Here is a 26,994-nt window from a genome sequence, read left to right as displayed (position 1 = left end):
GGGGTTTATAACTTGTTTTTAATTTGTTGATTCTTGGGAATAAAAAGAATAATGTGTGAACATTGAAAAATCTTATATAGCATGTGGAAGAAAGGTAGGGTTGGAAGTTGGACCAATCAATGCTGGGCCATCATAATTTCAAAAGGTCTAAGAAATGAGTAGTAAAAGGTTTATACACAGGAAGAATTTAGTTTTCTCAGAAATAGCTGGATGCTGATGTTTCCGGGCCCAACTGAGAGGTGGGACCTGAGTCACAGCCCAGGAGCCACACAGCTCTGATCAGTAGGGCGCTGAATGCTTCTGTGGTGCTGGCTAGTCTGAGTACAGGCAGTTTTTGGAGTGGACAAGCTGAATTTAGTGTGTATGAGAAACTGACTCATCAGGGCCTCCAGAGACCCTCTTGCCCTGCATCTCACCCAGGTAGGTTGATGCCCGGGCCATTCTTGACAGCTGTCAATTCTAAGACTGCCCAGAGGGAGGGACAGATATCCGCTGTCCCTGAGAAGCTAATGCCTGTGTCCCATTCCCTGTGTCTCATTTAGGCAGGAGGATGCTTGATTCAGGGTGAATGCAGGGACCTATTGCAAAGCTTCCATTGTTGAGTCAGGGTATTAATCCTTCTGAAGTCTTTGCCAGAAAAACTCAGCTAGAATGTTAGAGGCCCCAGGGATGGCCTAGGGGCTTTGGTGGAGATTATCTGGAACTGAGGAGGAATGCTGTCGCCAATCCTCTGATTTGTTGCCTGGTCCCCTAAATGAGGGCAGTTAATGCTTGAATGATATACCTCCTTGTCAAGTCCTCCTAACAAACTCTTGGCCCAGGTGAGAAATAAGAAGGAAGGAGTGAAGAATTAGAGGACAAGCAAGAGTTCATTCCCTCATTTATTCTCTTAACAAATGTTTGGTGAGGAAGACAGACCTATTAGCAAAGGATTTTTTTTTTTTGTACTGGGGACTGGACTTTGGGGCACCCGACCACTGAGCTACACCCCCAGCCCTATTTTGTATTTTATTTAGAGACAGGGTCTCACTGAGTTGCTTAGTGCCTTGCTTTTGCTGAGGCTGGCTTTGAACTAGCAATCCTCCTGCCTCAGCCTCCCGAGATGCTAGAATTACAGGCATGTGCCACTGTGCTGGGCTGCACGGGATTTCAGGAGAGGTTATGGCAGAGTTGGGGGTCAGGTTTGGGGTAAAAGCAAAATTGCATCATCACTCATTTTTCCCCATCAGTGGGACTAGCCCAGACGTGCACTTCCTCTCCCGCAGCTCCTACCCCCAGTGCCTGGGCTCCAGCAGCTTCACACCCTTCTGTGTGCCTCCATCATGACTTGGCTTAATTACTGAACCACTTGGCCTTGGGGTCCTGCCTACGCATCCTCCTTTAATCTCCATCCTCTTTATTGTGGTCACAAGTGCTCCATATGACCCCAGTCACCTTGCAAGAAAGAAATCATGCTTCTTGCAGCAGAAACAGCAGCACGTTCCAGTTCCAAGAGCAGAGGGGAGGATAAGGAAGGAGGAATAAGGGATAAGGGATAAGGAAGGAGAAGTGGCAGCAGAGGGGACACCCAGGTGGGCTTCTGTTACCAAGGCAGGTCAAACTCAGCAGGAGGCCAGCTGTCTATCTGAGCACCTGTGTGCTGGTGTGCAAGGGGAGAGGCATGTTGGGAAAAGTATAAACGGCAGCCATACCCCAGAGAAAAAACCCCAACATGGCGCCTAAGCACCTCTTCTTCCTACCTTCTTCTTTTCTGCAGTGGCGCGAAAAGTTCCCGCCCGTGTGAACTCTCCCGCCGGCGCCAATTTCAAATCTCGCTGGCGGGGAACCTTAGCCCCAATGAGAACTAATTCCTGGGCTCCGGAGCTGATATCTGAAAGAACTTGCCAATAAACGGGTTGCCTGCCATTTATCTAAACCCTACCATCTCCCTCTTAGTTCTATATAAGCACACTGCTTTTTGCAATAAAATTGGAATTCTCCCGGCGAAGTGTCTTTGCGTGGGGAATTCTTTCAAGGCACACCTTAGCAGGCCTCTCAGAGCCCATGTAGGCTATGGAAGGTGAGTGCAGGGAGGTTCCCTGTCATCTTGAGGGACCAGAGACTCTGCCCCTTAAAACTTTCCAAACAACATTTTCAAGTACCCCCAGTTGTCTTGCCTTTGAAAAGGAAAACATTTAGTCTCAGGAGAGAAGATGGGATTTTTACAGGGGTATACAGGATCACACAAGAGGTGAACCATAAACTTAGAATCCAGATTTTCTAACATGTGTTGTGGGCTCTTTCTTGTCCTGAGAGTTTACGTTCTGCTTTTTTCATGGTTACATTTACTAATCCAATGCAAGGCAGACAGAACACAGGTTCGAGGGTCAGGCAGATTTGTGTGGAAATCCTAGGTGTCCAGGATCGTGGTAGAGATTCAACAGGTTCGTGTATGGGAGAGTTTGGCCTAGTGTTTGGCACAGGAGATTGTGCAGTCAGTCACAGGATGCTCTCCTTCCTTCCGGAGGTGGCTTGTCCATGGTCACCTTTCTAGATACTCTCTGGGCATCAGAGCTGACCCCCTAGGGCACACCGCTACATTCATTAGGCCTCCATTTATACAGTGTGTTAGGAATTCAAGTACTTTATGAGCAGAGATTACTATTTTTATTCAATACATTAATCACCCACAGTGTTGAGATGCTGCCTGCACCACCCTATCAGAGAGGCTAACAAATCTGTGCCTTTAATTTGAGAGTATACCATTTTATAGAATTTGTTGCCCTCTCACTTTTGTTATAATCTGGCCCTTCCTAATCCATTCCCGTGGCCACGTAGCGTCATGGGTAAGGCTCTCTCACCAAAGGCTTGTCAGACAGGAGTGCATCTTACAGAAGAGGAGGGGGGAATGCTCACAAAGGAAGGACCACTAATAGGATGAGGAGAAGACAGGGAAGAAATTCAGATTGTTTCCATCCTTTGTTCCATGGTGATCATGGTTTTGGGCCACCATCTCTTTGGTTCAGAGAGTCAGCAGGAAGGTGGCATGAATTTCGATTGTGGCCAAATATAAAATAAGACATTTAGTGAGGAATATTTCTTGTGTGGAACTGCACCGTGGGGGAGAAAAGTAAGATCTGGAGTCTGAAGAGTTGATCTCCGTTCCTGGCTCTGCGAACTCTCACTAAGCTTGAAGGACTCATTCTGAGATGGAGCGGGAGGACTGAGGGGAGTTCTGCAGATGTGGTGTGCTGGAGTAGATGTTTGCCGACGCTGCAATCTGCATTTGCTGACTCAGCTGTCACTCAGTCATTACATGCTCACATTTTCCCCTGTCTCTAAGCAGTGCCTTCCTGCATGGGTGGCTCAGTCCCAGACACCAGATCAGCAGCTTCAGCTTCAGGTGGTGTCCTTCCTTTGAAAAGCCAGCTTTGGCTTGATTTTGTTATAGGACCTTGTTCTCTTGTTGGTGTCCCTCTGCCTCAGTCTTTTCAGAATGCATGAAAGAATGCAATCTTTTTGCTTTAGGCTGACCTCAATAGATGCAGTATCTTCCTGTCACTTAGCAGACACCACCTCTAGATTGCGAACATACAAGATCCTGGCCTCTGCAGAGTCTCTTCTCCTTACGGCAGCATGGAGCTGTCATGACAACAAAGTGCTTAGAACTCTGCTGGCACCTAGGAGGCACTCGAGCATATGAGGTGCTCTTAGCACTATTGCTGTATATCAGGTCTTAGCATGCCTCTTGACGTGTGGTTGCTTAATGCATAGTGGCTATTGTAGTTATCATTACTAACACCCGCCAAATTATCCGTATGGAATGGCAGTCTCTGAGTTATGCTTCATGACCCAGGAAAGGGACCCCAGGAATCTGTACTGCCTCTCGAGGACGTGGCTGTGTGCGTGCATGTGTTTGCACGCCTCCTAGCTGTGTCTTCTGACGTTGTGTTGCGACCTTCCTTCAGCACGTTTTCTGGGCTCTGTCTTCTGGCCTGACAACCCTCCTCGCCAGACTGTGAGTTTCCTAAGGGCTTCATCTCCATATCCTTAAGTAAAACATGATCAGAAAGTTTCAGGTAAAGGCGAGTAGGAGGTGGTGATAAGGGATCTCCTACCTCAAGGCCTTGGTACTTACAGTTCCCACTGCGTGGAAGGCTGTCACCTCGAAGTCCCACGGTTCAATTCCTCATTTCAGGCAGCTCCCTACTGAACGTCATCGTATCAGAAAAGGCTTCCCTGGGCACTCAGTAGAGAGAACCGGACCTCTCCCACCCATCACCACTTTCTAACGTTCTCTTCCCTCCTCTGCTTTGCTTCTCTTTTAGCACTTCCCACCATCACCTCATGGAGTCCACGTTTGCTCATTTATCATTCCCCTCTAGGGTAAGAACTTGCAGCCTCAGTGCCTAGAACAGGGCCTGACCGGGTGGGTAAAAGCTGGTTGAATGGACTGGGAGGCAAAATTGTGTCTTCATTTGGAGAGGATGACCCCAGGGAAGGGGTACAGAGGAAGACTGTGAGATAGGAAAGGCTTATGGGATGTGCTATGCTTGCAAGTACTGAAACACTAGAATGAGAAAGGGAAGTTTAGGACAAACAAAATGAAGTTTCATTTTAAACAACAGGTCATAATTTGGTGGAACTCCCTTCTCCAAGATGTGGGACCAGCTGAACAGTAAGAATCCATTCCCAGCACAAAGAGATGATCAGCATTTGAGGTGATGGGCGTCCCAGTCACCCTGATGTGCCATTACATTACTGCATGTGTGTCCCGAAATGCCACACCACACCCCAGAAATGTGTATGATTACCGTATGTCAATAAAAATGAAATGCATATGTGTAAAAAATAATATATAGAATAATACAATATATTCATATGATATAATACAATATCGATTTGTATAATTTCTTTAAAAAAGAATCTGTTGATAGTGCGGGTGCCTTTCCTGGCTGCCTGGCTGTCTGTCTCCGTAGTGCCCCGGCCTTTGTTACAGGCAGACTCTTGGATCAATGCACAAAGGGCTGGCTTCCAGTTGGCTATTTAAGATGTAATGAGAAAAAGAAGGAAGAAGGCAAAGAGTAAGGGTTGTTCAGAGCAAGCAGGAGGGAGGAGTGTTGGGAAGAGAAAGAGTGGGGAAAAAGGGGTCTACATCTCACTTGGGTGTTCACGAGTGGGAGACACAGGGGAGAAACGCAGAAGGGAATGTTTACATTTGAAAAATTGGGAGACTCTCATAGGCCTTGGGTTGAAGAGGCTCATTCATTTCACAGTTCATTCAATCAATGGTGTTTACTAATATCTACTTTGCATCAGGCACTGCTTTGAAATGCCCTCATCCAGCTTTCGTATTCTAGGGTAGGGAGACACGTCACTTCTGTGTCTGATATGTCAGTGCCATGTGCTTTGGAGAGAAATATGGAAGGTAGGAGATGAGAAGGGCTGGGATGGTGGAATTAGGGGGCAGGGACGGATTGTGATTATAACTGGGTGGCCAGGGAAGGTGAGATTCAACAACGGCCCGAAGGGGTGAAGTTCTCTCTCTGGCCCCAACCAGAGGCCCTGTGGGTTTTTAACAGCCTGCTATTGGCATTTAGCGAGTGCTTCTGATCCTCATTTTCTTTCCTGTCCCAGCTCTCTCATTCACTGAGTAAACATGAGGGGACACACTATGAACAAGACAGACAAGGACCCATACCTCTGTGGACCTTTCAAGGTGAAGAAGGAAATAGGTAAGTGGAAACCCAATCGTATGTGGAGCACTGTGCTGGGACGGTTAGATGGGTGGCGGTTCAGAACTGGGTGCCATCCGACCTAGAGGGGCTCAGGGGCGTCTTGCTGGCTGGGAAGGAAGCCTGAGCTTGTGGCTGTCTTCCTTTTAAGTTCTTTGCTGTTTGGCTTCTATGCATTCCTTCCTTTGTTGAGTGTCTCTCCAGATTTCAACTCCTTCCTCATCTCACATTTCTGGTTGTGTTAGGCATCGTGACTGAGTCCTCCTTGGCCTTTACTTCCCAGTTTAATGAGGATAATAGCTGCTGCCACCCACACGTTCTCAAGAATGCCAGAATGTTACAGAGGATCAGTGACATTTTGGAATGAAGCATAGGGTGTAGTTTAAAGGCTTTTAGCTCCTCCTAAATTACCCGACGCAATGCATGGCTAAGCCTCCGATTTCCCTGTGGCAATGGCTCTGTTTCTCCTTGGGCCTGCAAACAATTTTTGGAGCCCACCTCTCTCCCTGATGGGGCCTCCCGACAACAGAGCTCAGGCGTCTGGCACCTGATGAACTTGTAAGGGGTATCACAGGTGTCAAGAAAGTTTGCTGATGACCATCCCCAGCCAGAGACTCTTCAAGATCCCTCTGGTTCCTTGTCACAAAAGAGCCTGCACCACCTCACTGATCCGGGTGGGCACCAGGGGCCTGGGCTTGTCTGAGTCTTCATCATCTAATTCCACCTTCCCTCCCAGACTCCCAGCTCTAGTTAAAATGGTCTCTATGCCGAGCCCTGGGACCACTTCCACACCTCTACTCCGGTGGTAGTCCTCTCTAAAATGTTCCATTCTCCTCCCGATTTCTTTAAATCTACCCACCCCTCAGTGTCTACAACAACCACATGTCTGCAGCTATTCTTTGATCTCTCCCGGGACTGAACTTGGGGGTGAGTCAAAGATGGGCCATCTTGTAAGGTGGGACATTACTAATTGGGGTGTTGAAGTCTTCGTTATTTTAATCACTTGAGGAGCTTTGGAAAAGGCCATTTGACCTGTATTTCCCGACATGCAGCAAACCATAAAGATTCTTTGGGAAGGGATGTTCCTTGCATGTCAAAGCCCGGCAACAGCCTTGACCACCAGACACTGGTAATTAGGGCTGCAACAAACCTGAGTAAATAAACTTTATCTTCCACTAGTTTCTACTCCGTTCCCATTCTCTTAGTAACATCCCTACAATTCACTGCCCTAGTCTAGAAGTCTATAGGTCCTGTCACTCTTTCACAACAGTATTGGGTTTTTTTTTTGTACTGGGGGCTGGGGGCACTTAACCACTGACCCACATCCCCAGCCCCCAGACACATCCCCAGCCCCCAGTTTTTTTTTATTTTGAGACAGGTCTAAGTTGTCTAGGGCCTTGCTAAGTTGCTGAGGCCCTTGAACTTGTGATTCTTCTGTCTCAGCCTCCTGGGTCCCTGGGATTACAGGAATGAGCTACCATGCCAGGCTAAAAGTATATATATATATATATATATATATATATATATATATATATATTTTAATGTAAAAAGTATAAAAGCAGTATGCCTTAAACACCTATTGGGACTTTCACAACATTGTAAAGACACCATGTACATGTAAAATTAATACCATTTTAATGCTTTTCTCTTGTTAATCAACTCCTACATTAATTTGATTCCTAGATCCAGTTGAAGAATCCACATAAGAACTAAGGAACTGGTTACAGTGGTGCACACCTATAATCCCAGTGGCTTTGGAGGCTGAGGCAGAAGGATCACAAGTTCAAAGCCAGCCTCAGCAATGGCGAGGCATTAAGCAACTTAGTGAGACCCTGTCTCTAAATAAAATACAAATAGGGCTGGGGATGTGCCTCAGTGGTTGAATGCCCCTAAATTCAATCCCCGGTACCAAAAAAAAAAAGAATGAACTAAGGGGAAAGTAGTGATGTAGAGGTGATTTCTCTCCCTTACAGGGACACATCCTATCTTTCATAGGCTTCTTTGGTTTAGAGAAATATTTACCTCTATAGAGAATCCTCAAGCTGGGACAGACCATACTGCCTATCTCTAACTAAATGGTTTTCAAACTATGTTCCTTGGCAACTGTCAGGGACTGAGGGAAGGGACCTGGTGGTAGAACTCTGCTGCTTATACCCATTCAACTATTGTTTTTTAATCTGTAAAACATTTTAAGCTTGGCTTTGAGGAAAGATTTCTGCAGTTAAACTGCTTGAAAATAACAGTATCAAATTTGATTTGTTTGTAACACGGAAATGGAGGCCCACAGTGTATATGACACATGGCTAGGCAGTGTTGAGATCAGAATCCCAGTCCCCTGAGACCTATGGAGTTGTGTATGTTGCATAATTTACCATCTACAGTAAACTGTGGCACGATGCCCTGCTCAATAAACGTTGGCCGCTGCCACCGATGGCAATGATAAGGGTGACTTGTACATCTAGCAAGCCCCCCAGAGGCCTCCAGGGTTGTCTCCTTGGTTCTGTGGCCCTCCGTGGACATGCCCATGGCAGTAGCTGGACCATCAGTTTAGAGGGTTCCTTTTGGTTTCCTGCAAGGTCACCATGAACCAGCCCTTCCCTTACTCCCTAGTCTCTCCAGCATTGGTCTCGAAGCTGGTTCACCAGGAAACCTAACCCCCTCTAACAAAGTCCCCACATTCGTGTCTGATCTGCTGCCTGCACTCTCCTTTCTATTCTTCCTTACCCATGTTCTTTAAAGACCTAGTTCCTCCATGAAAACTTCTCCAATTCCTCGGGCTCCCACGGATCTCCCTTTCTTTAATAACAATACTTTCAGTTAATGTTCACGGAGCTTTTTAGACTCTATGCTTATTGCTTTACACCTGTTATCTCACCTGATGCCTATAAAGTGCTTACGAGATGGCTATTATTCACTCATAATTTATAGATGAGAAAATTAAGGCTAAAAGTTATAAAATAATTTGTCATAAAGACAATAAATAACAGTAGTAAGATCTGAGTCAGGCAATCAGAGCCCAGAAAATAGGGGCTTAATTGTTGCTGCCCATACTGAGCTTCTATTACATTTAGAGAGAGCAACATTTTTTTTTATTATTTACTTGCTGCTTCCTTCACTGAATATTTACTTGCTGCCAACTATATTCAGTAGACATTAGACAGTGTTAAAGGTGTATTTTAAAACTGCCTATTCTCTTAATGTCACCACATGGAAGTCTAATCTTCTGATCTTGAATGCAAGCTGCTGGAGAGCAGATCCTTTGTTTTCTTTCTTGCATCTACCAGCTCCTGCCCTCCTGTGCTGCCCCAGCATGCTGGATACCAGTGCTCAGCCAGTGAGGATCTTGATTGCCTTACTGTGCCCATGGTCTGTGACACGTGCAATAGATTCTCTGATCAGTGGGGAAGTTAGAAGTCATTTGGCCCATTTCCCTGACTCCAAGTCTCAACTACAACTAAAACATTTAAGGAAATGCAACCATCTAATTCAAAGGTTGGGAAACTATGGCCTGTGGACCCTATCAAGCCCATTGACCACTTTGTAAAAAAAAAAAAAAAAAAAAAAAAAAAATTTAACTTCAGTTTTTATTTTTTAAAAAAAATTAAATATTTTCCCCACATTTTTGCTGGCTGCTTTTATAAAGTCTACAAGCTAAGAATGATTTTACATTTTTACTGTTTGTCAGAAAATCAAAAGAAGAACGATATTCTGTGACTCATAAAAGTCATATGAAATTCGAATTTTAGTGTGCATTAAACTTTTACTGGGACATAGCCATGCTCATTCATTATGTACCCTATAGCCTATGGCAGGCCCCCTGTAACAATGGCTTCACATTGCAGTGGGATGTGATATAAACTGCAATGCTGAGGTTTTAGCTTGATATTGTTGAGAGTGTCACATTTATTGCTGAACCATACATTTTTTTTTTATTACCAGCACATGCCCATCACGTCAAAACAAAAAAGAAGAAAGTGGACTTCAAATGTCATACTTTTAAGACACAGAAAAGTACTTCTGTTGTTACAGATTAGGTAGAAAAGCATTATGCTTATTATGCAATGATACTAAAGCTGTGCTAAAACAATGTATACTACAATATAATATTCTGACATTGCCAGACAAGTGTAAGCCCTTGTTACAAAGTTCCCAGTTCACAGGAAACAATGATCAGAAAAAATAAGAAATTTACAATGAAATCACAGCAGAATTTCTATACAAAAAAGTCAAAACAAGACTGCAATCAATCAAAATAAGTTTCTGGTTTGTTCATTTGTTAGCCAAGCAAAGAAAGCTGTTTGCCAATGGTGAATTTATTAAATCATATTCTATTGCAGCCACTGAAGAAGTGGGTTCACAGAAAATAAACTTGTTTTTGACCACTAACAAAGAGTAAGAAGGGACATTGGGAGCACCATCAATTGTCAATTGATTAATAAGGCAAATGGTTTTGGGTGATTTTATTTTCTTCTTGGCAAGTTTACAGATCTTTCTGATACTACTCATTGTTTTTTCAGGTAGTCAATGCTAAATTTGAAGTGACCAAAGAAATAGCTTCTATAGATAGTCTGTGTGGAACAACTACATGCAAATATTTTCAAAGTAGAGAAAATGCTACTTTTCTGAAGTAAGATCCATTAAGATCTATTATAACAATTACTAAAATACACGTGAAAAAGAAAAAGTCTAAATGGAAAATTTTCCAAAGCTTGCGAAAATGTATTGTTTAAAGCCTCTGATTCTTCATTGCGTTATTCTCTAGTAGGTGGTTATCAAAGTCCTAGCTAGACCAGAGGCCTGGCTCTGGGAGTCCAGGTAAACTAGGTCTGACCACCAGGGCTTACCAAACTGAAAACGAAATAGAGCAAAGCAGAAGAGAAACTTTTAATCAATATGGCCATATGAGGAAGACAAAGTGAGACCCAGAATCTCAGGGATGCTCAAATGAGCTTTAGGTTTAAACAGAAGTAAAATTGGGGGAAGGAGGTATGCATAATTAAGCAGTCTAGGTCAAATTGTGATCTGGGATGATCATTTTCTCAATTCTGATTCTGTGATGTAGCTCTGGAGAAGTCCTTATCCCTTTTTCTTTTTGACAGAGAAGCAAGGGATATATATTCAAAGCATACAGGGGACCACTGTCATATTTCCCCACTTTCCATACACTTTGAATGTTGGGTGTTTATCTATGAGAACTGTGACCCTGGAAGGGGGCAATTAGGTTTCCATGAGCTGGTTGCTCCTTCTTAGGGGCAGTACCTCTGTGGGATGATGTGCCTGCCTCTCACTCTTCCCTTAAGGTGAAGGACAACAACTGAACCCTTTCCAAGGGGGTCTGACACAGGATGCTGCAAATCTTGCCTCAGTCTTGAAGGGGGATGAGATAGGTAAAGTTGTACCATCTGTTTTTAGGTGAACGCTCCTTAAATGATTAATGTGCCTACATGTTTAGCTAGCAGGTTGCAGAATTTAAGGTGATAGCAAGGGCAGATCTAAAACAAAGACAGATAAGCCAAGCTTTATCCTGCTTGCAGTTACCCACAGGGTATCTGCAGGCCAAAAGGAAGAGTCACTGCTCTTAGCCAAAGTAGCCAAGTACTTGAAGAAAACAATTAGATCTTTCATATGTTATTGAACCAGTGGTGGTAATGTTGAACTTCTTTGGTTCTTGTGATTTTATGAGTGTCAGTTTTATGACTTTTTAGTCCAATCAGAACTAGAAGTTATATATCTTCACTTCCCCTTCCACACCATGGCTTAATGGCTTACCGTGGTAAAGTTTTATTGTTATTGTTTGGAGCTCATGATTGAGATAGAATTTTTTCTTTTAGTAAGATGAATCACCCCCATTGACTATGTTTGAACACTGAATGGCTTTGGAAGTTAATTTTTGTGACCGACTTGACAGTGTTTAATGAATTTAATCTATAATTACAAGGCATAACAGTGCCTAAATGTGAAGCTCATGTTGTTTCAAGGATGACTAATATTGTTTAAATCACAAGCAATGTCAAAACTCCTGTGCTGTCAAAAGTTATATTAGTAGGAAGCAGGATATATATTCCCATATATATTTGTAATTCATGTATTTTCTGAAATCAAACTACAGTTCCAACAGCATTATTTGGATAACAGTACAAGTACAGAGGAAATTTCCATATTCCAAAATCTATTTAACCATGGAATTAAAGAGTTTTCCCCTAACCTTTCACTGGGAATGATTAGTCTTTAATGTAATGTTATAAGGCAAGCATCAAGAAATGTAGAATTTAGTAGAATTCTATTCAGTATCTTCGACATGATGAACATGTTCAATTAAAATCATGTCTTGGATATCAGTATTTAGCAGTATCTGTGTGAAAAGGCATTTAAGAAAAGGAATGTACAAAATCTCATTATACATCAGCATCAATAGATGAATATTTGTAAAATAGATTTTTTAATACTTGTTTTTTAGTTATAGGTGGACACAGTGTCTTTATTTTACTTTATGTGGTGCTGAGGATCAAAACCAGTGCCTCATACGTGCTAGGTGACCTCTCTACCTCTGAGCTACAACCCTAGCCCTTGTAATAGATTTTTGTGATAGAGGATAACATTGGACTCCAATTAGTTGAAATGTTACCCTCCCCGTCAAAAAAATTTTATTTTTCTTATTATTAGATCTGTATTACAATAATAATAATCAAATAAATAATAATAATTTGATTATTATTATCTGTATATTTTGGATTTGTCAAATATATAATTTCCTATTATATATAAGTGCCTATGTGATATCCTTGACTCACAAATACCTCAGATTTTCATTAGGTGTTTTTTACAACAAGTTTGCCTGATTTAATCTATACCAGAACAACAAACAAATGAGTATGCAGACAGACATACAGACCGTCAGTCAATAACTATCGGATTCCACTTTTTATATGTATTTTTTTTTATCAGGAAATGTAATTTTGAATCTCAGCTAAACCCTTAGTCCTGCAGTTCAGCTGACTTCCTTTTGTACTGCCTCGTTACTAGGGAAGAGTGAGGCCACCAGGTCGTTGTGAAAATCAGTTTTAAATTGCTCTGAGTCAGTTTTATGCAATATGATTATGAAACACTGTATTTGTAATAAGGAAACTCCAGAGGTCAGCTTCCTGAGTTGGTCCAGTGGTGGTTTTGTTTCCCTGGGAGCTGCCTGTCTCTGAAGCAGGGATGGAGAGAGCAGAAGCAGAGGACAAGCTCCGTTCCTGAAATGGTCATGACCAGACTCGGCAGGTTCCTTTCTCCAAGCCAGAGCTCCTGTGTCTCCTTCCCTGTGCCCCACTCCTGCCCTTCTGTGGTCGTTTCCAAAAAGGAGAGCAAGGAATAAGAGTAGCTGAGTTAGGTCTGCCGTGTGAGGAGCTATCTAAAGACAGAAAGGTTAGTTTATACTGCTTTGTATTCCCACGGATGTCTAATAGTAATCATCACCATAATGCTACCTACATAGAACTTGGCATTTTTATAAAGCACTTTCCTACGTAGTATCTCATTCGATGCTGTGAGATACTTATTATGAGCAACTCTATTTTACAAATGAAGATAATGGGGTTCAGAGAAGGCAAGTAACTAATCAAGATCACGTAGTATAAGTTAAGTTAGGACTTGAACCCAGGATTTCTCTCTCTGAATCCACTGCCCTTTCCCCTCTGCCTAACACTACGATGAACACAGGGTAAGTTCCGGGCCCTTGTGGTTGATCAACTGATGTCTAAGGAGATTTTCCCATTCTAATGCCTCTGTGTTGCAAGCCCTACCATAAGACTTGCCTATGGCTTTCTTGATGCAGCCTCTTTCAAAATATATATTGACACGTCAAGGCATTAACGTCCTTGAGTGAGTTCTTAGTTTTCTTGTATCCAAGATAAGCATTAGCATTAGGAATCTTACAAGTAGAGGGAATAAATCTTCTGAAAAGGCTAGCGAGGGAGGCTAAAGTTAGATTTTCCCTCTCTTTTCTTCTTAGAGGTTTCATGAATGAAAAGTATTGTGACGAAGATGTTCCCTTTCTCATAATTTTGGTTGGGGTCTCACATCACAGAAAACTTGTCCTTTTGTTCTCCTGGGCATAGGAAAAATAAACTTGGAATAATCTCAGTGGTCAGCCTTTTACAAGGAGGAGGTCCATCCTTGCCCACCCCACATACCAAGGGAAGCATCCAGCCTCTGCCTGGACATTCCCTCTGGTGGACAAGGCCCTCCTCAGGAGGATCTTGACCCATCCCCGGGTAGTCCGGGCTAGGGGGATATTCATCTTCGTGGAGCTACAATCTGCCTGACCTCTCCGCTCCTTGACGCCCACTTGGCCTTCCGGAACGATGTGAATGGAGGCTTAGAGATCCTTCGTCCACGTGACATAAGCAGACAGCTGGCCAGGCTTTCCTTTCTCTCTGCTCGTCTCTGTGTCTGTGGCTTCTGTTCTTTCAAATTTTTTTCCTAGGACAAGGTCTCCTGGACGTTCACGATCCTGGCTGCCACCTCTGGATATGCTGTGGGTCAACTCCTCTTCTAAAACGTAGCCCTCAGAGCTGCACTCGCTCATTCCTATGTTGGTTTATGCAACAAATATTTGTGCGAACTTACTCTCTGCCAAGTACCTGGGGGATACATGGTCAGGTTCTGTTCCTGACTCTGTGTTGTTTGATTGATTTAATAATCAAAATCACCACACACACACACACACACACACACAATAATCACAAGCTGTGATAAATGATGTGAAGAGGAGTGGCACATTGTGAGAAGGTTCTTCTTTGCTTGTTATTAGCTTTGACCTAAAAACAGAGACAGACCCAGAAACTCACAGGCCCTTCAGGAGACTTAGGGTGGCAAATCCTGGGCTTTCCAGAGGCACTTAAGCATACTCTTTAGACTACTTTCTTCCAAAGAGGGGAGAGTTTCAGTTACCTTCTGATCTGGTGGACTGAAGTCAGATACTCTATCTCATCTCTTGTCTGTCTGTCTGATCCTACTTTGTTCTCTTCTGGGGAAGACATAGACAGAGATGGGCCAAAGTTGAACAAAAAAGAGCCCTGGGGAAGGGCTCTGGAGTTTTGCCAGAGTTTTGAGTGCCCCCCCCCCCCCCGCCCCACCCCAGGCTCAGTCAGTTCTGGGGAGCACTGTATCTGGGAAGGCCTTTGTTCTGTATAGATTTCAAGGGCCACCACTCAGCACAGGTTACAGTTCCTTCTATTGTCTTTCCTGGCCCTGGAATGCCAGTATGGCTCAGCTGTACCTGGCAGGCCTGCTGGCTGTGCCTCAGAGCTCTAGATGTCCACTCTGGGTATAGATAACAGAGGTCACTGTGGCTCTTCCTGCTACCCTCAGTGCAGCAAAAGCCTTAGGCACAGAGAGCTTGGCACATACAGTAGTGGAAGGAGACCCTGCTCTGAAGAAGGCTTGTCTCCTCCCCTTGGCTCATAAATGACAAGAGACCATCCAGTAGTACTCTTGTTGCTAATCTTATTGTTTACAGTATCATTACTGTTATCACTGTGCCCTGTTTGTTCTGGTCCCTGCAAAACCTTAAGAGGAGCTTTATCTTACCCAGGTGTCCTTGGGCCTGATAGTTTACCCAGAGGGCATTGCTAAATGGTTCTGGAGAGTAAGGCCTGTGACAGAGCTGGAGCCAGTGGCAAAATTGAGATGCTTTGGGATGAGAAGGCTGAATGGCTTCAGGCAGGGATTTGAACAGAGTTTAATCTTGGTGGGGGGTCAGGGAGCAAGGGGGCCCCCTCAATGTTCAGTCCCTCTCTAGGCACTAAAGAACTGAGTCCCAAAAACTCAAGATCTAGGCTAAAAATAATAGAGGAAAAAGTGTGGAAGAGAACACAAGACCCACAGGAATCTTCTTCAAGGCTAATGAAAAGTCACATATTTTGGAGGAGGATTAGCTGCTTGACTTATTGAGAAGCCTTCTCAGAGGGAATTTATTGAGCTATGCTTTGGGGTCAGTTGGGTGAGTTCACAGTGGCTCTGTAAGGAAACACCTAGAAACAGTCCTCCTGATCTGAAATCAGGGTAGACCAGTCTGCAGGCTTGGAAACTGTTGTATAGAATCTTGTTAACGTGGTTTGGGGAATGTTGGAGTGAAAAGGGCCAACAAACTTGATGTCTTAACGTGTGGTTAAGGAGAGTGAGCTGAAGGTGTGGCTCACACCTGTAGCACAGGGACCCGGAAGGCTGAGGCAGGAGGATTGCCAAATTTGAGGCCATCCTGGGCAACTTAATGAGACCATGTCTGGAAATTGAAAATAAATAAGTAAATAAATAAATAAAATTTAAAAAGGGCTGGGGATGTAGCTCAGTGGGAGAGTGTCCTTGGGTTCAACCCCAGTACCATAGTGGGGGAAAAGAGTGAGAGAAGTTTGGGTTTAAAATTTCCATTAGTAATAATGAGGGAAAGGACATTCTGATTCTTTATTTTAAAATATCTCTCAAAGTGAAAAATACTACCTGTCCCGACTCTCTGTTCCCCCTATAAACTTCTGATACATGGTGTGGGCGTCAGAGTGATCTTTTGCACCGTGACAGACACGTCCCAGTGTTCCGGCCTGGTGATGAGACCTAAAGTCTTTAACATGAATGTTAGTGTCTGGCTTACCAGTCAGGGAATATTGATCGTGGCTAGTGTGAATCAGCTCCCTGGAGCCTCAGGACCCCTGGGTGAACCCGTGAACTGACTTCTTAGCAATCAGCTTACCAGTGGAATATTTCAGTCAGATTATTTCCTGGAGCTAGACGCCACTTTGTATGCTAGTTTTGCAGCTTTCTCTCGGGAGCAACCCCTGGCTGAAATCTCACAAGTTTCTTTGGCCTCGGAGCCTCTCTAAGACACCAGGCACCTGTGGAAACGCCTTGTACTGAGAGTCAGAAAAACTGGGCTCACATCCCAGTTCTTTCATTGATCAGCCATGTGATGTTGGGAAGATGTCTTTCCCTCTCTGCCTTCGCTTTTATTATGTGCAAAATGGCTGAAAGTGGGAAGGAGACAAGAGGGTATCGGTCCCATCCAATGCTATCATCTTGGATCTAAGATACTCCAGGCATGATCTTGGCAGAATATCGGGAGCCGAGGTGGATTACCCCTGTCTCTACATTAATCATTGGTACCAGCTTATGGAGTTGCCCCGAAATTTGGCATTTTTATGTGTTTTGTTCTGGACCCCTCCTCTGTGGTCTTTCTTTTCTGCTATTATGATCAAGAGTGTAAATGAAAACTCACCAGGTTCTAAAGAGATCTCTTTTCAGCTACTAGACTGCCACAGAACATACAGAACACGTATGGAGCAGGCACTTATTAGCTTCTAATGTGGTCCTGGGTCCTGACGCTATTCTGACTGCTCTCCATAGAAGTAGGGGGCTTCAAGGATTTGGCTGGACTGGCCTGCAAATGACGAGGTGGGCTCCCATGGAACAAGATGGGATGGCTTTATTTTGGGAGACTTGGTGCAGAGAACAATGAACGCCAGAATCTAGGTGGCAAGTGACTGATTGGATGACGTGACAAGGGCAGCTTCTGACATTCCTGGACCACTGTAGGGACTCAGGGGATGTTCAGGCTCTAGAAGTTTCTGTGCCCATGTCTCCCTTTGTTTCCTCAGATTTGTTCAGCCTGATATTGACCCAGTATCTAGGGTCCTGTGCCATGCATCATACTGCTGACATGTCTACAGCCAGAGTCAGTGTTGCCACTAGGGAGACATGCCGTTTCCCAGAAAGCAGTTTTGTAGGTAGAGAGGAAACATGGACATAAACCCCATCATCCAGAACGCACACAAACTTCTGATGTTTGTCACCACTGAGGTCAATGCGTTAAGCATTCCTTGTGTAAGCTGCCCCGGGTAGCGCTAGGAGGAATAGAGGGCAGAATCCCTTTCCTCAAGGAACTTACCACCTAGTAGTGGTGGTGGAGTGCATTCATATAAGCAAGACAAACACATACACCGTGGTAGGGCAAACCAAAGCACGATTGGTAGCTAATGGTGGAGCCTGAGCTACAAGTACAGTGTGCTTATGGGGAAAAAAGGTGCATGTAGTTACCTTTAGGTTTGTCGACAGCTAGAACTAAGAAGGGGGAGAGAGGTGAATGCTTGTAGTTGGTGACATGACACCTCTGCTCACACTGAACAGTGCTAAGGTGCTTCTGCATTCACAGGGAGAGGGACATCAAAGGCACAAGGAAGAAGTGTATCTGGGCTTGCTAATAGAAGCCGAGAATTTCAGCACTGACATCTGAAGACATAGTCACACATGACTTTTCAACAGTGAAAAGTGTCAGACCTCGGGGAGGAGGCTCAGGAGACTGAGGTGGGATTTAAACCCCTCTGCTGGTGGAGTAGAAGATTCCTCTTTAGCTGTAATGACATCTGTTTCTTCTCCTCGACCGAGACTCTGGGGCTGAGTACTCACCAGTGACCTGAACCTGGTGCCAGTGCAGAGTCCATCACTAACAAACTGTGCCCTGTGGCCAGTTACTTTTGTCTCAGTTCCAGCTCCCATATTTGTTGCTTATAGTATTAGAGGGGAAGTGTGAGTGTCTGTAGACACCTGGTGGCAGGGTGGAGGAATTGCGTTCAGTATTATCAGAAGCAAAGCCCCGTGTACATTGTTTACCTTGTTTCAGGTGTCCAAAAAACTTCCTGGGTTTGGAAGTTGTTAGTCAAACTGGTGTCAATCTTAGGCATTCATCCTGGGAAGATGACCTTGATCCTGTTTTCTAGGTCAGGTTTGTCCAGGAATTTATCCTTGTTACTGGACCAAATGTTCACATTTGATTTTACTATTCCCACAAACTCTTCAATCAATTTTCTTTCTTGGTTTCATAGATTTTTAATCTAGAGGCAAAATTCCTCAGATCTAGGACTAACACAGTGCCTGACACATAACAGAAATTATGGTGCTTACCAAGGTTTTTCAAGTTCTTACTATTACCTTTATTTTGTAGATGGAAAAACTGAAAACCACTCAAGGTCACTCAGCTAGTAAGGGACATGGACAGGATTTGAATCCAGACGGTTCAACTTCGTAATCTATGTTTTTAACTTTTTAAAAAACTGTTGACTGATTGACAGACACGTGTGTTACTTGAGGCATCTTTAAAAAGGTCTTCAAAATATACTTTCCATTGGGGAGTTTAGTTGTATGATGTTTACCATAAAACATTGCCGTTTTTCATTTTCTCAGAGCAGTTATAGTGTTTTTTTTCTTTTCTTTTTTTAAGTTCTGGGGACCAAACCCAGTGGCTTGCACATGCTAGGCAACTATCTAGAACTAAGCTATATCCCCAGCCTTACAATGTTCCTAAGATGTACATATCCTACAAAGAGTTAAATTGGCCCATTATTATGTATTTATTCATTATGTTTTCATCGTCTTATTTAATGTAAGAATTAAAAGGTGCTAGAAAAGGAGCTCAATAAAAAGCATTACTTTATTTTCCTGCTTTTGTTCTGAACAAGTTTAAACATAAAACAGAAAATATGGTAGCCAAAATGCCACCTTTTTCCACAATAGTGGTTAAATAACAGGCAGTGAATCTAGGCCTATTAGCTAGAGCTTGCTCATTTTAGACCCTAGAATCATGGGGACTTACCCACCCAATCACGGTAGGCCTGGGCTGAGGCATGCTCCCTGAGGAAGGTTCAGTGAATAGGGATAGGCCCCTATCAAGGCACAGATCATCTCTGCAGTTCTCAAGTAGAAGCAGGGCAGGGCCTAGCCAATTATTTTTACAAAATCAGTTAAGTCATCCTACCATTTCAGGGGCAAAATGAAGAAAATGGCAGAGAGAGACCAGGAATGAGAAAAAGATGCTCACCTCCAAAAAAGATTTTTGATATCATCTATGAACCCTCTCATCACATAGATATAACAGAATTTGAGAGTGGGGAGGAACTTTGATAAACTAATGTTGCAAACTGTGAGGAGACTGAACCAGTACACTAGATATCCTGATTTAGGTCCTGAGCTCCATCTATATAACATTACACTGTTCCCGTCCAGGAAAAGTGAGCAGCTGTTAGGACCTGGTGGGAAGGGGAAGGAAGAGATGAGCACCCAAGCTAGGGTGAGTTTGCCCAGTGGATAGGTGATGGGGTAACACCTTCAGCATTTCAGAGCTTCGTGTTTTAGTCAAGTCTTCTCCTAAACACTTAATGTCAAACAAAGGACTCTTTGAAATTACCCTTTGTATTCAGGCCAGGATTTCCCACAGAAACCAAATCAATAGGATGTGTATATCTACAAAGAGATTTATTAAAAGGAACTGGCTCATGTGATTATGGAAACTGGTGTGTCCAAAATCTGCACTGGAGACCAGCAGGCTAGAGAACTAGGAGAAATAATGGTGCAGATGAAATCCGAGGGGAGTGTGTTGGAGATTCTCCTATTGCCCAGGGAGGCTAGTCTTTTTGTTCTATTCAGGCTTTCAACTAATTGAATGAGGCCCATCCACACTGAGGGCAATTGCTTTCACCTATTTCATAAATTCAAATATTAATCTCATTCAAAAACGTTTAACAGTTCACACACACAAATTAACCATCATGTCCACCTATTCCTTCTATTGACTTTGTGAGACTGTCAGTCTTGTTTGCTGTTATTCCTTTTTTTTTTTTTAGTTTTATCGATTTTATTTTTTTAAATACACGACAGCGGAATGCATTACAATTCTTATTACACATATAGAGTAAAATTTTTTATATCTTTGTATATAGAGTATGTTCATGACAATTCATGCCTTTATACATGTACTTTTTTGCATTACAATTCTTATTACACAAATATACCACAGTTTTTCATATCTCTGTTTATATATAAAGTATGTTGACACCTAATTTGATTCTTTGGATAATGATGACCATCACATTCCACCATCCTTGCTAATCCCCTGCCCCCTCCCTTTCCCTCCCACCCTTCTTCCCTATCTAGAATTCATCTAATCCTCCCATGCTCTCCCTCCCTATCCCACTATGAGTCATCCTCCTTATATCAGAGAAAACATTAGGGATTTGTTTTTTTGGTTATTGGCTAACTTCACTTAGCATTACCTTCTCCAACGCCATCCATTTACCTCCAAACGTCATGATTTTATTCTCTTTTAATGCTGAGTAAAATTCCATTGTGTATATATGCCACATTTTTTAAATCCATTCATCCACTGAAGGGCATCTAGGTTGGCTCCAGTTTGAATGGAACCATCATTTGACCCAGCTATCCCTCTCTCAGACTATACCCAAAGGACTTAAAAACAGCATACTACAGCGACACAGTCACATCAATGTTTATAGCAGCACAATTCACAATAGCTAAACTGTTTGCTGTTATTCCTTTGAGTACCACCTACATAAATTTTGCAATATCTTTGTATTCTGAATTTAACATTTTCTTTAAACCCATGTCAACTACTCAAAAACTTAGCCTTGTATTCAAATAATCTTCGAGATTATGGGTTTGTTTTGTTTGTTGTAGTCTTTTTTTTTTTTTTTTAAATAAAACAGATATAAGAATAGATCATTCCTAGCCAGGCATTGTGGCACTGCGCCTATAATCCCAGAAGGACTGCAAGCTCAAAGCCAGCCTAAGCAATTCAGGGAGACCCTGTCTGTAAATAAAATATAAAAAAGGGCTGCAGATGTCTCAGTAGTTAAGCGCCCCTGGGTTCAATGGGAAGGAAGGAAATAAAAAAAAGAAAAGAAACGAAGAAAGAAAAGACAAAGAATTCTTAACCATTTTTACAAAGCGCATCCAGCACCTGAACCCGGTTCGGGACTCCATTCATCAAGGCTGTCCAGAGCACCAAGGCGCCTGAGGCGCCACCTGGCCACCGGGGGGCGCAGTCGCCCGTGGCCTGGAGAGGACGGATGGACACGTGGAGCGCGAGGGAAGACCTTTTCTATGCCTAACCCGGGCAAAGGCCGGAGAAGGGCCTCCAGGGCGCTGGCCCACCAAGAGAGGTCCACGCAGGGCCAGTGTCGCATTCTCCGTTAGCAGCACTGGACTGCCGCCTGGTCGGGGCCACGCAGCACGCGAGCATCTTCCCTCAGCACCACGGCTCCTCTGTACAGGCCTTTCCGTGGAAGCGGCGGAGGCCGTGCGGCTGTGGGAAGGAAGAAAGGATCCGCCCGGCAGTCTTCCTCTCATCCCCTGGGCCCCTCGAGGCAGTGCGTACGGGACGCGTGAGCAGGAGGTTCCCAGGCTTCCCGCCGGGCCGCAGGCCGCGGTGCACGTTCTCGCGTCGTGCTGGAGGAAGTAGAGAGAGCTACTTCCGGGACGCGCGCTGCCCGCAGACGGACTCCCACTGGAGCGGTCTTGAGCGAGTCGCTTCTCACTGGGCTCACTGGTGGCTCTCTGTGGGGACCGGACGCATCCTCCATTTTCTGGAGTCATCCAAATGAAACGGGGTGGACTTCGGGACCCAGAGCCCAGGAGCGAGGTCGTTCCTGGGAGGTCAGTAGGCTGAAGCCTGGCGGAGTCTCCTGAGGGGGGTTTCGGGGGTCTCCCCGCGCCAGGCCCGGCTCCCCGGACAGCGTTCCCACCGCGCCTCGAGGATTCTTGTGAACATTTTGGTTAAGATTGCCTCAGTGATTTATTTATTTAAATAAGTTATTTCCAAAAGAAGTGTCCGAAGGGAAAAGGGTGGTAGGGGAGCTTCTCCATCCGTGAGGGGTGAGGGGTGCAGCGAGCGCGACCTGTGGCCGGGTTGGGGCCCCCTCACGCGGTGGGGGCAGCAGGGCCCCACGTTCAAGGCCAGCTTGCACAATTTAGCGCGAGATGTTGTCTCAAAAAAAAAAAAAAGAAAAGAAAAAGATAAAAAGGGCTGGGGATACATAGTTCAGTGGTGAAACGCCCCCCCCCCCCTCCCGGTTCAGACCCCAGTACCGCAAAACAAGGACACCCACCACGAAGTTGCTTAAAATGGTATCTGATGCCCGGCCTGGTGGCACACCTGTCAGGTCAGCGGCTAGGGAGGCGGAGGCAATTTAGGGAGCCTCAGCAATTTAGCGAGGTGCTAAGCACTTCAGTGAGACCCTGTCTAAAAAAACAAAATAGGGCTGAGGATGTGGCTCAGGGGTCGAGTGTCCCTGATTACAATTCCCAGTGAGCCCCCCCCCTCCAAAAAAAAAAATAGTATCTGACCCATGAAAAGAGCTCATGAGGTGCGTATGCTTAACTTATCATGGTAAGTGGACAGTAAGTTCTAGGAAACACAAGCTGTATGATCCTTCAGAAGAGGTTAGTGCTTCTAGCTATCTCTTCCAGGAAAGTTTAGAAATTTCCAGGAACTTCCTTCCTTTTTTTTTTTTTTTTTTTTATCTTCAGCCTTAATGTCCTCATTGGGTGAAGGTGGATATTCTTCATAATCCCATTCACCTATGAAAAGTCCTGTCAGTTTAATTGCTTGGGTAGTGACTAAGCGTTGTCAGCAGGGGGCCCCAGAGCACTGTGATTGTACTTGCCCTTTGGTTCCTCTAATTTTGAACACCACATTTTTACATGATGCCATATTAGTGACTGTTGTATTCTGCAAATGTGGATGTGTAACCGATGTGATTCTGCAATCTGTATTTGGGGTAAAAATGGGAGTTCATAACCCACTTGAATCTAATGATATGTCAAGAGCTTTGTAATGTTTTGAACAACTAATAAAAAAAATTTTTTTTTGAACACCAATCCCACATTATGGTACAGGGTACCCGGAGATATTTGAATGCTTGATGGTGTGAACAGGAAATCTTGGCCTCAAGGAGAATTTAAGTGGTTTATTATCCTAATCTTTCTTTAATAACATTTTACCCGTTATTAGATTAATTTGTATATTCAACAAATATTTATTGGTTGTTTATTCTGTTTGAGACATCATTCAGAAATTTGAAGTACATCAGCAAATAGGACAGAGGTCTTTGCCTTTATGGAGCTTACATTCTAGCAAACATAAATAAAGATAACAAATTAGGTAGTATGTCATAAGTGTTAAGAAAAAAAAAAAAAAAGATCAGAGTGTGTTGGTGGGCATATTGAGATGGGCAGGTTACAGTTTTAGATAGGTTAGTTAGGATAGGCCTCAGTAGGAAGGCAAGATTTAAACTAGGATTCAAAAAGGGAATGAAGTTGGTTAAGCAGAAATCTAGAGGAAAAGTGTTCCAAATACTTTGAAAAAGTTGGAGCAGTTATATTTACCTCTTTATAGATGAAGTAATTGAAGCTCAGGGAAGTGAAGGGACTTGTTTAAGGTCTTTTAAGAGGTTGTTAATAAAGCTGGTCTAGTTTTATGTTTTCATTTTTAGTCCTGTGTTCATTCACCAGATAATACTACCACTCTGATTGCCAAAGAGAGAGAACTTTCTCGTAAACCTACACAATGCATGCCTGCTAAGTGATAACTCATGTTATCTTGGCATACTTACCCTCCATTGGGTAATATACAAACTGTGATCTTTTTTTTAAATGTAATCAGCAAATATTTATTTTGCTAAGTGCTATGGAGGGTAGAAGTGAGGCATAAGACATGGCCAATTCCCTTAAAGGTCTAATGATCTGTACATAAACATTTTTGACCTTCATCTCTTTTCTTTCATCTATTCTTCTCACTTTTCTCAAAATAAGTCCAAAAGTTAACTTAGAATTAAGGCATGTTCTTAAACTTGGTCATCCATTCTTGGTTCCTAAATTCCTGAATTTTTTCCCGGGTTCCTTTTGCTTCCAGTCACTATCTGGTCCAAATAGTTATCCCCAAGTCACAAGTCTCTATTACCTGTACTCTGTCTCGGACCAGTTTACCCTGTCTTGGACCAGTTTATGAGACTGGCCTTGTGCTTTTCTCTCTACTCCTCAATTAGCAATCTCACCTGGATTCTTAGTTCCCTTCTTAAGCTGTATTGTCACCTGTATTCTCCATTGTTGGGGTCTTTTTACTTGATTGGAGACTCTGTACTCCTCTACTTGGGAATTGTGCCCCTTACCCTCAAGCTGCCTCTTTGAGCCTGTGTAATTTCTCTCCGCCTTTGTCTCTGAGGATTCTGGAATTGTGCCATATCCCTTTCTCTTACTTCCCCCAGGTGCTGTGAGATTATGATGCCATGTGTTAAAGTCTTGGGTTATTGCACAGGTAAAATGGCAGCAAAGGTCAGAATACTTTATTTTTAGGTAATTTATTATCTGGGAACTAGTAGTTTAGAGGAGAGGGAAGCTTGGTAATTCTCAGTAGAAGAGAATGAGGAAGGTGGGGGCTACTTGGTCTGGAAGGATAAGTAGAAGGAAAGATAGGTGTAAGGGAGAGAAAAGGGTGGGAGTAAACTTAATATGGGCCAATGAGAAAATTAGCCTAAATGAAATGGAGAGGGTGTGTTTGGGAATGGCAGTGGTAAGAGGATAGAGGGGCAGGGCTCGCTGGAGCAGGGCCTGGAGCATCAGGTTGACAAGTTTGCATTGTAGCATCATGAGATATTTTTAACTGGATGTTCCTGGGAATCTGACACAAGGCATAATGACAGCATGTCATTAGGACCTGTATATGCACCTGCATATCTTTGAGCATCTCAAATTTATTATATCCCAAAGTGTCCCACAAAAAAGAGATTCCCTTGGTAATTTTGTCACAGCATCCTGTTTCTGGATATAGCCAGTGTGAAAGGATATGAGCTTCTACCTGTGTCCTCCCTACTCTAGTCTCTGAGGTGGAAACCAGGTGCCTGTACAGTTGTTGTTTTGCGTTGATAGCTACACCTCCCAAAAGCTTGTGGGAAATATTTTGAGTTGTCGCAGCTAAGGATGGGGGAATTGGAAACTGGGTACCTGGATCAGCCGCAGAACTGTGCTTGTAGCCACGCCCCCTTTGATGGGTTTTAAGGGTTGATGGGCTTCCTCCAGACTAGCGCGCATGGCTGGGTCGAGCTTCCTCCTCCGGTCTGGCTTGGCACTGGGCTTCCTCCTCCAGTCAGGCCTGGCTTGGCGCTGGGCTTCCTCCTCCGGTCTGGTCTGGCCTGGCTTGGTGCCGGGCTTCCTCCTCCAGTCTCAGAATCCTGTTTCTTACTTATTGTTTATCTTTTTATTCTCAGTCTTCTCTAGCATGAATATTGCCAGAGGGCAACAACTTAGACTGGTTCTCTATTGAATGCCCAGAATCCAGCACAGTATAAAGTAGGTATCTAATGCTCTAAAAGTGTTTGAAAATGAATGAATGAATGCCCTAAACTAAGTTTATTTCTCCAAACCTGCTTTATTCTACCTTCCAAGTGCTTGAATTCTGTTAGTGCTAATGTCACTGGAAACTTGGAAGTAAATCTTGATGATGGTATGAGCGTAGGACCTGCCTCTTTCTGAATTTTACGTGAAGATTATATTCCTGCTGAAGATTTGTTCTGTATTCCATTATGTCAAGAGAACACAATGTACCCTGTTGCATTTTAGATGTAAAGACTGAAAACAGCTAATATAAACAGTGAGATTTAGGGAGTAAGAAGTCGTTGGGAGGCAAGGCCATAGGCAAATGGTAAATTATATATTTCTAAATGATACCATCATATTAGGTCTCTTTCTAAGGGGGAGAGTCACATAATGGTTAAGAGGATAGGCCCCTGGAGTTAAGACTACTAGGGTTCAAATCCTGGCTCTGTCACTTACTAGCTATATATCTTTGGGAAAGCTGCTAACTTCTCTGGTTTTCAGTTTTTTCATCTGAAATAAAAGGGTAGGAATAATACCTCACAGGCTTGTGTGGGGATTAATACACAGGAAGTCCATAGAGCAATGCTAATACATAGTATTTGCTTAATAAATGTTATTAACTATTAGTACTTAATAGTTGCCATTTTAGGCTGCTAATCAGATAGGCAACCATGTTTCATTAGGGAATGACCTTTGCAAGGTGTGATTTGAGGATATTGGTTTGAAGGGAAGTTCAAATTTGTTGAGTGAGGACTGACTTCCTTGCAGGAGATGTTAGTTTCTACAGAGGGAGGTGCCAGGTGCAGGTGGGATTATTTTTGGTAGAATATACATGTGAATTCCCTGATTCAGTAAGGAAGTGTCAGTGTTTTCAGGCCTGCACAGAAATCTGAAAGAATTCTGCTTCTACCCTTTTATAGGAGAGGATAACCAAGTCTGAAGCGTGGAAAAATTATGAATGTTGTTATTGCCTTAACAAAGCCCTCTTCTTTCCCATCCTCTTCTTACTCTCTGTTTCTCTCTCATTCTACGAACACAGTGGGACTTTCATTCTAAGAGTAGTGTGTTATTGAGGTAGAACATGAAT

General features: G+C 43.5%; 1 long non-coding RNA gene across 1 annotated transcript in view; it reads left to right on the top strand.

Annotated features, from left to right (window-relative positions):
* Positions 1-26,994, top strand: part of LOC131423303 (uncharacterized) — an 85,080-nt gene that overhangs the window by 6,020 nt on the left and 52,066 nt on the right. The window contains exon 2 of the long non-coding RNA XR_009224663.1: positions 5,617-5,714. This is a non-coding gene — a long non-coding RNA (uncharacterized LOC131423303). The remainder of the gene's footprint in view (positions 1-5,616; positions 5,715-26,994) is intronic.

Source organism: Marmota monax, unplaced genomic scaffold (assembly GCF_021218885.2).
Source record: "Marmota monax isolate L192 unplaced genomic scaffold, Marmota_monax_Labrador192_F-V1.1 WCK01_AAM20220418_F8-fsc00108, whole genome shotgun sequence".
In the NCBI taxonomy this organism is placed as follows: domain Eukaryota; kingdom Metazoa; phylum Chordata; class Mammalia; order Rodentia; family Sciuridae; genus Marmota; species Marmota monax.
Note: the sequence above shows the minus strand (reverse complement) of the source record. Positions and strands in the feature narration are given on the sequence as shown.